The sequence below is a fragment of the Prionailurus viverrinus genome, chromosome B2, assembly GCF_022837055.1.
Source record: "Prionailurus viverrinus isolate Anna chromosome B2, UM_Priviv_1.0, whole genome shotgun sequence".
In the NCBI taxonomy this organism is placed as follows: domain Eukaryota; kingdom Metazoa; phylum Chordata; class Mammalia; order Carnivora; family Felidae; genus Prionailurus; species Prionailurus viverrinus.
In genome coordinates this window covers 39641778-39653173 of record NC_062565.1, presented here as the reverse complement: position 1 = coordinate 39653173, position 11396 = coordinate 39641778, and the positions used below count along the sequence as shown (strand labels likewise).

The 11396-nt window shown below is 53.2% G+C and overlaps 1 long non-coding RNA gene across 2 annotated transcripts; it reads left to right on the top strand.

The window, feature by feature from the left end:
- Window positions 1-403: 403 nt before the first annotated feature.
- On the top strand, window positions 404-1711 carry LOC125166373 (uncharacterized). Of its 2 annotated transcripts, none has more exons than XR_007152442.1 (3): window positions 404-543; window positions 680-787; window positions 1642-1711. It is a non-coding gene; the product is annotated as an uncharacterized LOC125166373 (long non-coding RNA). The 2 variants fall into 2 exon arrangements; XR_007152443.1 differs by lacking the exon at window positions 1642-1711 and adding an exon at window positions 872-1387.
- Window positions 1712-11396: the final 9685 nt, after the last annotated feature.

The window sequence follows — 11396 nt, the reverse complement described above, 5'->3', positions numbered from 1 at the left end:
CCTGTGGAGTGGACCGTATTAGCTCTTGGTGTCAACACATTCAATCCAGCAGATGGGGGGTAATCGCCAGTGGTATTCACATGGTGTCCTGTGTGTGCTTCTCCCCAGCTAGACTGCAGGCTCTGTGAGATCAGGAAGAGTGCCGTATTCTCCATGACAGGTCCTACAGTTCTGGGCACATGGTAACTGGAGTGATGAAAAAGCCTGACATGTTCCCAGAACTGATGCTGTTAGTGTACTACCAAAGGAAGAGGCAGGCAGGGCCTTCTAGGCTCCATGGAGAGGTCCACAACTCAGCGACTCAACATGGGGGTCTTTGGGATTGACTAGCTGCAACCCATCTGTGACATCATAGTAGGGACAGGCGCCTTCAGTGATGTGTATTAAGTGGACTTCCATGGATTCAAAAAGACACTGCAAGAGGTGGAAAAGAGAACTCCCCCTTGTCTTCAATTACATCTTTCCTCTTGTCCCCTCTCTCACATTTCAGTTTCCAGCCCAGACTGTATAAAAGAGTCAGTCTGACCAATTCCCCTACTAGAGGTGTGTGTTGGGAGAGAGGGTTTTGTGGGATGTTCTAATCTCCCAGGCTGAATCCTCTCCTCCTTGTCCTTTACCCTCCTCTCCCTTCCCAGAAAACTCCTCTGACTCACTGATATTTCACTCCCTCCCACCCCAGCTCCCAATTTCTCTTCATTTTAGAGAAAATGAAGAGACATCCTTTTGTAAAATCCATGTCTAAGTCCTTGCTCCTGGAGGAAGACAACTTCCTTCGGAAAGAGGCAGGGTGAGTATTGCATTGGGACAGGGAGGCTGTCGTGGCATTTTCTTTATTTCTCTTTTCAACTGATCTGAATTTCCCCTCCTTTAGGAAAGCCAGGTGCCCCAAGGGATCAAGGTGGGAGGCAGAGGGAAGCCCTCAGTCTCTGCCCTCTAACTCATCGGGGACCAAGCTCTGCTTCTCTGTGCCCCATGTCTCTGAGCCCTGCCTCTGTGGGTGCAGCGTGAGGACCAAGGCAGTGCTACACCCCCGGCCCTCTCCAGTTTCCCGCCCAACCTCTCAGGTACTCCCTAAATTGTCAGTAGGGAGGAAGCAGCAGTCTCCTCCAGTGATTATCTTCAGGCCTCAACTCTCCCAGAGTTCTCCAGAGCCCAAGGCCAAGACCAAGGCCAAGGCCCAGCTGCTGTCTTGGGGTGGGTCAAGAATTTCTTGCAAAGGCAAGTCACGCAAGCTGATACCCATGGGCGTGTGGCCACAGGGATTTCTTGACCCACTCGCCAAGTCCTTGCCAGGGGACTCACTGCACACTATGTCCCCTGGGAAGGGAACCATCTCCCCAGCCAGGAAGCCACATCCCCAATGATATTACTTGTGCAGGGTGACAAATGCCAGTCCTCTCTACCATTCTTATTTAAATAAAAATGTATTTAGTCAATTATGGTCTTTCTCTTGTGTCTACTGAAAGCATGGTAATCGTCTGTTTGAATTGAGAATATATTTTATCTTCTCATTCTACTCCCAGTTGGGTTTTCCAGGGTCCTGGTCTTATAATTGAGGGTGTTAATGATTTTTCAGTTATGGCTGCCTGTAACCCTGGGCACAGGGTACACTGTGACATTTGGATTTTTTTTTTCCTCTAGTGTCCAGTTCCAGTGGGCCATGGACTGAACTACCTGAGTTCAGTTTCAATAAACCATCAACCTAGTGGAATTTTGACTGGAATTGTATTGAATCTATATATCGGTTTGGTGAGAGGTGGTATCATTAAAATATGAGTCTTCCCATTTGTGAACATGGTATATCTCTCCACTTATTTAAGACCTTAAATTCTCTCCATAATGTCTTACAGTTTCAGTGTAGGAGTCTTGCACATTTTTCGTTAGATTTGTTCCTGGGCATTGGAAGGGTTTTGCTGCTGTTGTAAATTGTATTTTTTATAAGGATTTTTAAAATGTTTTTATTTATTTTTGAGAGAGAGAGAGAGCATGCAAGCAGGGGAGGGGCAGAGAGAGCGGGGATGGGTACAGAGAATTTGAGGAAGGCTCTCTGCACTGATAGCAGAGAGCCTGATGTGGGTGGGAACTCAGGAACCATGACATCATGACCTGATCCGACATCAGACGCTTAACCGAATGAACCACCCAGGCACCCCTAAGGAATTTTTGTAAGTACTGGTGATGGGTAGTGTAAGAAGGAGAGCCTCTGCAATACCTACCTTTGTCTTTTTTTCTAAAAGAACAGCTTTACTGAGATGTAATTCACATACTATACAATTTGTCCATTTAAAGTGTGCAATTCAATGGTAGTATATTCACAGACATGTGTAATCCTCATCATAATAAATTTTAGAGCATTCTATCACCTTGTAAAGAAACCACATACCCTTTAGGTATCACCCACCTATTATTGCATTGCTTTTTATGATTTGATTTTCTATTTTTTTGTTGCTGGTATAAAAAATTGTAATTTATCTGAGTATATCACTTGCATTCAGTGACTTGGCTAGATACACCTATTAATTCTAGTAGCTTGTGATTCTTTGGGATTTTCTATGTACAACTTCATGTCATATATGAATAAGAATATTTTGCCTTTTCCCTTCCCAATCTTAAAGCCTTTCATTTCTTTTTCTTGCCTCATTGCCATGGCTAAGACGTCCAATGCAATGCTGAATAGAAATGTTGAAGTGGACACCCATTATCTTGGCCTGATCTAAAGCCATGCTGTATCCCTAGTGTTTAGAACAGTGCCTGGAATAAAGAAATTGTTTCAGGCAGGACATTAAAATTTTTTTTTGATGTTTTTATTTATTTTTGAAGGAGAGAGAGAGAGAGAGAGACAGAGCATGAGTGGGAGAGGAGCAGCGAGAGAGGGAGACATAATTCGAAGCAGGCTCCAGGCTCTGAGCTGTCAGCACAGAGCCCCATGAGGGGCTCGAACCCCACAAACTGTGAGATCATGACCTGAGCCGAAGCCGGATGCTCAACCGACTGAGCCACCCAGGTGCCCCAGGCAGGACATTTTTTGATTAATTGATGTCAATTTCCTCTTTTCCAGAGCCCTATGATTATGAAGCATTGTTCCAGGGCCTGGAATTATAGTTACCCCCAGAGAATCACACAGTTCTCTTGGGAACTTCCAAAGTTCAATGCCCAACTTACTTTTGACTTTGAAAAAATGTCGTTTTTTTTCTCTTTCAGGTTGTTTAGTCAACATCTGCGATCCCTTCTTCCCTAACTTGCTATATGTCAATGATAGAGCTCTAGGGTGGAGCCTCAGCCTTCTCAGGTGCATTGCATGGCGGTGGACAAGTCCTTCCCCATAAGTCCCTTAGACCCTAGAGATTTCCTCCAGTTGGGTTCTAGTGCAGATGTGATACCTGTGGCCTTGCAAATCTCTGAGGACTCTGCTTTGCTTTATCGAAGTCTCTCCTGAGATCATCAAAGAGACCAGGTCTAGCATGAGCCTTCTAGACCCCCAGCAAGTTCGGAAATCAGGAAGGTGAATGAGGAACTTGCAGCTTGAGGGATGACGACCAGAATGGGCGTACCTCTGGGCACTCCCCAGTGCCATCTGCCCTCCAGTTTTCCAGAACACACCCTTCTCCCCCCTGGAGTGCCTGCCCTTTGCCACCAAATCCTCCTTATCCTCTAGATCAAGAATTCTCAACCTTGGCACCACTGACATTTTGCACCAGACAATTCTTTGTTGTGGGGACTGCTCTGCGCATTATAGGGTGCTTAGCACAATCCCTGACTTCTAGCTACTAGGTGCCCGGGTGCTCCCGCACTCTGAGTTCTGATAACCCAAAATATCTTCAGACAATGCTAAATGGCCTCTGGAGGGCAAAATTGTCTCTGGTTGAGAACCTCTGCTCCAGACCATCTTTCTAAAGCCCCCCCCTCCATCAGCCTCTCCACAGCTCAAGTTGTCTGTTCCTTGGCCAGCCTTTCCTCTCCAACTTACACTCACCCCTCTTCTCTGAACTCTGAGCCAGGTGACAGTAGTGTCCAACGTTTCCAGAGCACCTACCCCATGCTGTTGCACGTAGTATCTGATGTAAGCATCACCAACAGCCTTATGAGCAAGTAGACTTATGGTCTTCTCCATTTCAGATACCAGGGCCCAGAGAGGTCAAGTCACTTGTCCAAGGTCACACAGCTGGTAAGTGGTGGACTGGGAATTCGAATCCGGGCTATTCAGCTCACATGATCATAAACTACTCATTGTATACCACTAGATAGTTCCTCAGTTGTTTCCTATATGTTCATCTGCCTCCAGACTGGACTGAAAGCCCTGTGAGGGCAGGGACTAAAATACCTTTGTGGATGCTCCACAGTGCTCAGCACAGGGCAGGAGGGCCCAGTACGACATTAGTGTTTGACTTCCTGCTGTTACAGAGTTTGAGGCATTAGAACGTGAGGGTGTGTGGATGAGGCTGAGGATTGAGAAGAAAATCTCCATTTGAGGCTTAAATATATATTCACAAAATGCATTTAGCATAGGTGCACATCGCAGTGAAAGTTCACAAACTGAACACACTTGTCTGGCCTGATCAAGATCCAGATCACCATCAGCCCAGAAGCTTCTCTCATACTCCCTTCCCCTCATCTTCTCTTGAAGTAACTACCATCTTGCCTTCTAATAGCATAGATTCCTTTTGCCTCCTATTGAACTCTTAATAAATGGAAACTTGGAGTGTGAACTCCTTTGTGTCTGATTTCTTTAGCCCACCATTGTCTGTGAGAATCATCCCTGTTGTTGTTGTGTAGCCATAGTTTTCTCTGTAGTATTCTGTTGTGTGCCTATACCAGTTGGTTCATCCATGCTATTGACAATGGACTTGGTAGTTTCCAGTTTGGGGCTATTGTGAGGAGTGCTGCTGTGAACATTACTGTATATGCCTTTTGGGGAACATGATAGGCATTGGGGAAACGCCTACCCATGGAACTGCTGACTCACAGCTATGCTTCAGCTTCAGTAGACACTGAAATTTCCCCAAAGTCTTTGTATCTGGAGACTTTTTAGAGCCATATTTCTTTCCCCGACTCTGGGCTGCTTTTCTGAAGAGATGAGGGGAGTAGAGTGGTACGGCCTCTCTGGAATCTTCTAGATGACCACTGTATGAGAACCTTCTTTATAGGAAAGTAATGTCAGAGATGGAAGGGACCGTACAGATCCCAAGTCCAAGACTTCCCTTATGCACAGGGAGAAACTGAGTCTCAGAGACAAAAGTTGCCTGGTCCAAGGTGGCATGGTTCTAGCCTGGTCTAGAAGCCAAGTTTCTGGACGTTGGATCCCATTTTGCCTTTTGAGTACCTGAAGATGGATGTTCATCTGGAAGGTGATGGAGCGGATCTAGGTGTACAACTGGACCCACCAGGATTGTATGTGAAGCATGAGTGTGTGTAAGTGGGGGAGGTGGGACTGGTGAGCTGTCTTGCTCCCTATATTTTCCTTGAGTCTGGGCTGAAGCCAAGGAAAACAGAAGCCTGGCTGCTCCCCCCACCCAGGGGAAGTCAAAGTGAGGGGCTTTACAATTAGAGTCTGGAAAAATCTTCCACCTCACAGCCTCCTCCCACCCTTCCCACCCCCCAGTCCAGGGTGAGGATTGGGGGCCGGGGGGGGGGGGGGGGGGGGAAGGGCTCTTCTGGCAGTACTGGCCGGAGGTTCCAGAGTCTGGAAACAAGATGGGCTTCCCCCTCAAGGGGCTCACAATCTTCGGTAAAACCAGACAGACCTTGGGCGTAGAGCAAAACCCATTCATTACATACTGAAATTCCATCTACTAGGAACCTGGTGGGAGCCTTGAGCCAACCTGAGCGGAAACAGCTAAGCCCCGACGACCGGCCAGCTCCAGTCTCGGTCCTCACCTGGTGCCCCAGATCCACCCATATTCCTGCAGCCCTCATACTTACTTAGCCAGGTCCCTCCCCCAAGATCCACACCGGCCCCATTTGAAACTCATTTTCCGGTTTCAGAGTGGCTGAAGCAGACAGCCAGGAAGAAATAGAAGACATCCCCCCACCTTGCCCCATCTTCCCTCACCTCACACTCCCTCCCCAGACCGACAGGTCCCCATCGGATAACTGAGACCTAAGAGGATAAAAGAGGGGTTGCTTCTCTTTGCAAACTCTTTTGGCACCCCCTCCTCCCTCCCCAACCATCTGCCTTCCCGCCCCGGCTCCCGCACCGGGCCGGGGCGCCAACTAAATCTGATCAAAATGCAATTGCCAAGTCGTTAAGGTATTTGAATTTAAAAAAAAAAAAAAGAAAAAAAAAAAAAAAACAACTCCCGAGAAAGAAAGTATTTGATGGCTAATAATCTCATTTCAATATAATGGGACCTTCTTCTGCAGAGAGCAAGACAGGTTAAGAGATATAATTATGACTTTGCAAACTCTCTCCCAAGCGCGGGAGACGCGCTGACAGGTCTGCGCGCGGCTGCGCCCGACTCCGCTCGCTCCGAGGGGAGACGCTTTGTCTGCAGGGCCCGTTAAAGAGACACGGTCCCTTTTCCCCCCTCGGCCTACATTGCAATTTAACTGTCAGCCGCGTCTTCGCCCCAGGATGGGTGTCGGAGTCCCACGCGAGGATCTGGGTGGGGTGGAAGAGGGGAACCGGACAGAAGAGAGCGAGGGGCTGACCTGTCAAATGCAGCCCCAGGAACCTGGAGCTGGGGTTTCAAACCCGCTCCCTCGGGGGTGGGGGGTGGGGGCGGACTCTTTCGGGTCAGGTCTGCGCTGCAGGGTCTAGGAGGGGCAATGATTGGGGTTGGGGGGTTTCGGGCAGCGCGGATTTATCGCCCATCTATCTCCAAAGTGGGCCTTTTTGAAGGACCTCAAAGGAACGGATTCCTTCCTGGCAGAATTGTTTGATTTCAGCTGGTGGAAAGGAACCGAATTACGGAGCTGGGGAGAGATGGCGGTGGTGCTGTTCACTTTCCACCCCCCTACCCCCCCCCCCCCAACTCTAAGCAAACTTTTTTCCTCTTTTTACTACAGTGGGAGATAAATAGCCATTTTGGAGCTCAGATAGGAAATCCTCAAGGAAAGGGGACTTTTCTTGGTTTTATATCTCGCCCCTTCAGGAAAGTTCGAGAAAGGAAATCTCTGATTTGGTGTATATGTGTGTGTATGGGGAGGGAGGTGGAGGCAAGAGAGAGGTCCCGCACTCTTAGGTTGTATTGATTGCTGTTCAGGTCGAGAGACTTGGGGTAAAGTTAAGGTCAGGAGCTCCAGAGGTGTTTGAGCCGTGGCAGCCTAGGAGCTGCGGGCGCAGCGGCGCCCAGGGACCCAGGACACCCAGGACACCGACTGGCAAGTGTGGCGAGTGTGTGTGTGCGCGCGCGCGCGCGCGAGTGCGCGGCGTGTGAGCACCGCTCCCCGGAGAGCGCTCGGCTCCCCCGCAGTCACTAGTTGGAACCGAAAAGAGGAGGCAGGGACGCCCTGAAGACAGACCAACAGACACGCCTCTCCCGAGAAAGGGGGCTGGAGGCCATTGGGGTCCCGGTCTTCGCTTGTCCCCGACTCTCACGGAGCTGATGGAAAGCGTTACTCGGGGCATTCCCGGCCGCTCTCGGAACCGCCCAGCTTTGCAATGAAGGATTTCGGAGGAAGCGGGTGCGCCACCGCCCCTCCCCAGCACTCCAGTGCCGAAGCTCCAGCCCCCTAGAATGGTGGCCAGGAAGCGGCGTGGCCCGGGCGAGTCCTTGGGCCGCTCTGACCGGCGAAGCCGCCGGGCCACAGGACGCAGCGACCCCCCCTCCAGCTGGAGAGGCTACAGGGCCCGTGTCTCTACGATCCCCGCGCCCGGGGCAGGGCACTGTTTGCACGCACAAGGCGACTCCCCAGAGTCATTTGCGCAGCAATAAAAAGGAGGTTGGCGCTGTCGCGTCCTGCGTGGACCGCACACCCAGCTGTGTACCCTCGAAGTGAGGTTTGGACGCGTGCGAGGTCATCCTCCCTCGCCCGTCGGCTCCCCCTGGTGGCCCGGGACGCAGGGTTTCCCGGCCGCAGAAGACCTGGGGAGGATGAGGCCTCGGGAGAGAAGCGATGCTCACCTGGTTGGTCCGGAGAGAGCACCCCGAGCCCCAGCATTCCTAACCCCTCGGCTTCGTCGGGCCCGCGGTGGCCTTACTGTGCTGCGGCGCCCCTAGCTTCCCCGGCCGCGCACCGCAGGATGGAAAGGGGACACCTCTGGAAGTCCCCCACCCCCGATCCACTCACTAGGCAGTAGTTTGCCAGGCGGGTTTCTGACACTCCTTTGCCATTTTTGTCTCGTTGTTTCAGGATCCCAGGACTGAGGCCTGGCGCGCGGCAGCCGCAGGGGAGCGATGCCGACAGGAGCCATGTGGCCTCGAGGGCACGGGACTCGGCTGGGGCTCCCCGGGTGGCGCTCTGGGGCGGGGGCCTCGCCCGGTGGGGGGGCGCCGGAGAAGGCGGGCGCGGGCCGGGCGCGCCGCCGGCGGGGTCAGGGGCGAAGGGGCAGGCGGAGGGCAGCGCGCGGGGAGCCGGCGCGGCGGCTCGGGTTACCGAGGCCCGGCCCTCCCACCCGCAGCTCGGGCGCGGGGGCCGGGGCGGACTCGGGCCGTCCCCCGCTGTTTGCATTTCTCTGGCAGGCGGCGGGGCTTGGGTTGAAAGGAATCGCCTCCATTTGGAACGTTGTTTATTTTTCTTAACTAGCCCGCGCCGACAGACGACCTCGAGAGCACGGCGGCCGGACTCGGCCGGGCCCTAGCTGGGAAGGGGTCAGGACCAGGGGCGGCCCGGCGAGAGGGCGCTGCGAGCCCTCGCCGGGGGAAAGAGCCCGGGTCCCCCCCCACCCCCCTGCCCGGGGTGGGCGAAGGGTCGCGGTGGGGCGGAGAATGACTTTCCTCCACGTAGGAAAACATACTTTCTCCTGTCGCAGTTACCTTAGCTTTGACCTTGCGCCAGGCGGGGCGGCGAAGCGGTTAAGCTTTCCGGCTTTGGCGTCCGGCCGCCTTCGATTTCAGTTCCGCTTCCTCCGATTTTAGTTCCATGACCTTGAGCAAGTCGTCTCTGTGCCTCAGTTTCCTTGATTCTCAAATGGGTATAAGGTAGTGCTTAGCTCTTTGCGTTGTTGTAAGGACTGACTGAGATCATTCACGTAAACAGCGCAGGGCCTGGCACTTGACAAGGGCTCAGGAGAGGTTAGCCCCTCTCGTGGGGGCTGTGGGTGCTTGTGATGCTCTGGCCACGCGAGGAAGGGGGGGGTGGGGGCGGCCGGCAAGTGGGCGGCCCACAGGGAAGGGGCTGGAGCTGGAGGCCCGCGACTTCAAGCTCTGGGGAGAGGTGCGGGCTAGGGAGAGTTCTGAGCGTTTTGACATGAAATGAATAAAATGCAAATGATATTCAAAGCAAGATGCTAATGAGAATCTATTCTTTGAGCGTCCACGGTCCTGGCCGTGCCCAGAACAGTGGCGGAGCTGGTGTGAACTCAAGCATGGGCAAGGTCCAGCAGCCCAGGTCTCGTGTGTGTGTGTGTGTGTGTGTGTGTGTGTGTGCGCGCGCGCGCGAGTGTGAGTGTGTGTCGGCGCGCGCCTGCTCCGGAATGTGCGTAGCCGGCTCCGGGTGTGCTCGCGCCGTCATGAAAATGAGGTCAGGGAAGGTCGTTCCACTCTGCAGCATAAATCAAGGAGGAAAGGAGAATGGATGTGAGAGACAGTCCCTGGAGACCGCCCCGAGAGAGGCAGAGTGAGGGACGAGGGAGGGGGGAAAAAGTTCTGCGGAGAATAGGCGAGAAGCTGGCCCAGGCAATCACCCTCCACACGCTTCTCCCCCCAGCGGGTCCCTTCGCCGAGCCGTGGCTCCCGGAACCGGGCCGAGATCGTGCCTTTAATCCCCCACCCTGCTCCCCAGGCTCCCGACACCTTTCCCTGCCCCCCCACCCCCGCATTTAAATGTTCCTCGTCTAAACGCTCTTTGTGTGAACACTGAAGCTCCGTGCACCCAGCCTCCTCGGGAGCATGCAAGTGCCCACGCGCACACGCCAGTTGCACACGTAATTGCACACTTGTTACTCGCGCGCACAACCGCCGGAGCTCGCAGTCGAACGTTCCGGAGCCGGCTGCTCTCCGCTGTCCTCCTGCCGCGCCACGCCGGCCCGCCCGCATCCTCTCCCCTACGCGATTTGTCCCCCGGGTCTTGCCAGCACCTACTACCGCCGCGCTCGGGCCCCTTCTGCTCTTCGCCTTCTGCCCGCCGGCGGGAGAGCGCGGTGCTCCGGGCCCGGGTTTCCCCGCGCATATCCTGTGACCCTAGCCGGGAATCTCCGGAGGCTCGGGCCGCCCTGGGCCGGAACCGAGGCACGCATCCCGGGCGTCCCGGCTCTCCGGGGAAGAGGCACGAGTGTGCGACAGACAGCCCGGGGTGGAGGGGAGAAAGGGGGAGGAGCATCTCTGACCTCTCCCTTGCATCTTTGAGACTTCAGGGCTAGAGGGCAGAAAGGCCGGGGACAGGGCAGAGACCGCCCGCTTCCCCTTCGAACCTCTGAAGCGCCCAGAGCGCTTTGCTCTCCGCTGGCACGATGGCTCCCCGCCACTCCAGGAATGGGAAGAGAGCTGGGAAGAGGATAGACGGAGCCTTAGGGTCTGCGTTTTGAGCCCAGATCAGATTTATTTTCCGCCCCATTCTCTTTATGACAATAACAACAACGATGATGCCTAAAAACCTGTACAGTAGACACAAAACAGGTGGACGACAATACATTGAATTACATGGGCTGTCACCACGATTCCTCTTGAGCTTCCACACTTTGTAGATTAATTCATGAAGTCGTGAATTTATTCAACAAATATTTAGTGAGCTCCTACTGAAACAGAGAAACAGGATGCCAAGAGCCTGGCCGTCTGGGCACTTACATTCTCCTGGGACAGAAAGACAGTAAACCGATAAACTCAGACACATCATATGATGTTAGGCAGGGTAGCCCTCTGTACCGGGAAGGAAAGATTAAGCTGGATTGCAGAGAGTCTTCGTGGGGAAGAGGAGAGGCCTGAATGAAGTAAGGGAATGAGCCCTGCGGACTTCTGGAGGGACAGAGCCCCAGGCAAAGGGAACTGGCGGTGGTGGAGATGTGGGCGGTGTCTGGGGTACAGCCCGACGGGGAGGAGAGGGGAAGGAGGTGAAATGGAAGGTCAGGTCTGGCTTTGTAGGTCATGGTGGGGATTTCTGGATTCTACACCAGGTGTGATTGGGGAGCCACGGGAGAATTTTAAGAAAGGGACCCAAACAACTTGATTTGTGTTTTAAAAAATGATAAAGAGAATTTAACTACCTTGCCCGTGGTTTCCAGGTTAGTGGGTGTCTTAACCCAGATCTCTAAATGTGTCCCAGTCGCAAATATCCAACAGGCATGCTTAGGCAAGACCGTC